Below are 2,500 nucleotides of genomic sequence, written 5' to 3' on the forward strand. Positions count from 1 at the left end.
AAAGCACACAGAAAAGACCAACAGGAGAGTACAAGGTTATAATAAAAGGAATTCACTCTCCTGTGTAATCATCGTATGATGAGAAAATAAAGAAAAAGGGGAGTAGGGGATGTGTATAGCGACGAACTACTCCCCATGCAACGGCTTACGTGTGGAGGTCATAGTTACGCATGGAGTACATAGTTACTCAAAGCGTACGATTCTCCCGTCCAAAATTAAGGCGCAGAGAGCCCGCCAGACCATTTGTGCACAAACACGGCAATATATAATATATGCACTCTTTCGACAATGGGACGAAAGATCTCAATGAGAATGAAACAGAGGGTGCTTGCGTGAAGGTGGAGCATCGCATCGTTTACTTGTATTGGGGAGTGAGTGCGAAGAGCTGTACTTCGGGTCTTCGGGAATCGTCACCGACGTTCACATTGCAAACTCGAACGATCAATAGGGTGCGGTTTCCCGTCGGACGCTGAATGTTATAGCTTAACCACGAATATAGAAATACCCGTCGTTACGAATCGATGTTTTTCACCCGCCACCTGATGGATCGTGTTCTCTTTGATAAAAATACCTCGTGTCAAAGAGACGTGTATACTATAATATACGCCATTGGTCTGCCTGTGTGTAGGCTCTCCGACAATTATATGGACAATTACGGTCGCAAGAACAGGGATGTAAGCGTCGATTCGAATCCACATATCGCGCTTCCTCGGTCTTCGCCTGTGGTGTCCGAGATACGTCCATTGGAAACGGTGGTGTTGTCTCTCCTCTAGAGAAAGAGAGGACAACAACAGGGTACCTGTGGAAAACTTGCGGTGAACGCGTTGTGTTCTGTCACGAACGTCGAGGAATAGGATGAGAGAAGGACCGGCTGTGAAGCTCGCTTTTAAAGCTGCGTGAGTCTGACACCCTACTCTGTGTGGCGATAGCGCACACACGAGCGTGGGACGAATGACCGCTGCCAGAGCCGGCTGTGAGTCCCGCTCTATTTATCGAGTTCGCGTATGACATAGAGCACAAAACGTCGCCGCATGCGTGTTCGTTGACGAACACGTATATTCGAGAGGACCGGCTGCGTAGCTCGCGTAAAGCTGTGTGCGATTCTGACACTCTACTCTCTGTGTGGCGATAATACAGTGCACAAGAGCTTGGGACGAACGATCGCGCACGGCCAGAGCCGGCTGTGAAGTCCGCTAGTATCGAATAATCTTTCTCCGTGCACAATTGGAAATGTGTTTCGAGAGGACCGGCTGCGTAGCTCGCGTAAAGCTGTGTGCGATTCTGACACTCTACTCTCTGTGTGGCGATAATACAGTGCACAAGAGCTTGGGACGAACGATCGCGCACGGCCAGAGCCGGCTGTGAAGTCCGCTAGTATCGAATAATCGTTCTCCGTGCACAATTGGAAATGTGTTTCGAGAGGACCGGCTGCGTAGCTCGCGTAAAGCTGTGTGCGATTCTGACACTCTACTCTCTGTGTGGCGATAATACAGTGCACAAGAGCTTGGGACGAACGATCGCGCACGGCCAGAGCCGGCTGTGAAGTCCGTTAGTTATCGAGTTCATTCTCCAATAAGAGAGAGGAGGAGGAGAAGTGTCGGGATCCAGTATCGGGTTGTCTATGATCCCCGTCGTTTTCTGAATTCTCCTCCTGTGTTTTCCACTTTAAAGGTTTTTCAATGTATTTTCCGCCCGGCCGTCGGATACGTGTGCGCATTGCAATCGCGTACTCGCGACGGTTTCCGTTTCTACGGACGATCGTGTGTCGTCCTTAAAAACGACGCCTGAATCTCCTTCGCGCGCTGGTTGGAGCTTTCAGGTATCGGCGTTCTTATGAACCGCAGAACAAGAGACATAATTATATATTGATTATAAATCAAATTATACGATTACCCTGAACGGTGGATCACTTGGCTCGTGGGTCGATGAAGAACGCAGCTAATTGCGCGTCAACGTGTGAACTGCAGGACACATGAACATCGACATTTCGAACGCACATTGCGGTCCACGGATACAATTCCTGGACCACGCCTGGCTGAGGGTCGTTTACGTAACCAAATACTGCTTGCGTTGCTCTTGTAAGTCCCCGCCGTCGCTTACCTCTCCATGTCGAATTTTGTGGAGGGCGCAAAGAGCGTTTCTGAGTCGGGTTGCAAAGATGCTACGTACGAGCGAACGATGGACGTTTCGTCGGCGTTTGACGCGGTTCTGTGAAAATTGCAAATTTTACATTGCGTCTAACGGTCTTCGTGAGAAGAAGGAAATAGGAATGGGTATCACATTCGGACTTGCGTGAGTGTTTTGCGGCGTCGTGAGTCGTATTTTCAATACGACCGCCCGTGAACACCGCTCCGACGATCGAAATCTCTCTCTCCTCTCTCTCTGGAACGATTCGCATTGCGGAAGAAGCGTTTCACTCTCGAACATTTTACGCGCTCCCGACGTCGTCTGAAATGATGCGTATACGAAAGGTATAAGAGTCTCAAGAGACTACAGTGAA

General features: G+C 49.5%; 1 non-coding gene across 1 annotated transcript; it reads left to right on the forward strand.

Annotated features, from left to right (window-relative positions):
• The first annotated feature begins 1,890 nt into the window (after window positions 1–1,890).
• On the forward strand, window positions 1,891–2,045 carry LOC143364527 (5.8S ribosomal RNA). Its single transcript, XR_013084169.1, has one exon. It is a non-coding gene; the product is annotated as a 5.8S ribosomal RNA (ribosomal RNA).
• The last annotated feature ends 455 nt before the right edge of the window (window positions 2,046–2,500 follow it).

The sequence above is a fragment of the Halictus rubicundus genome, unplaced genomic scaffold, assembly GCF_050948215.1.
Source record: "Halictus rubicundus isolate RS-2024b unplaced genomic scaffold, iyHalRubi1_principal scaffold0641, whole genome shotgun sequence".
Taxonomy (NCBI): Eukaryota; Metazoa; Arthropoda; class Insecta; order Hymenoptera; family Halictidae; genus Halictus; species Halictus rubicundus.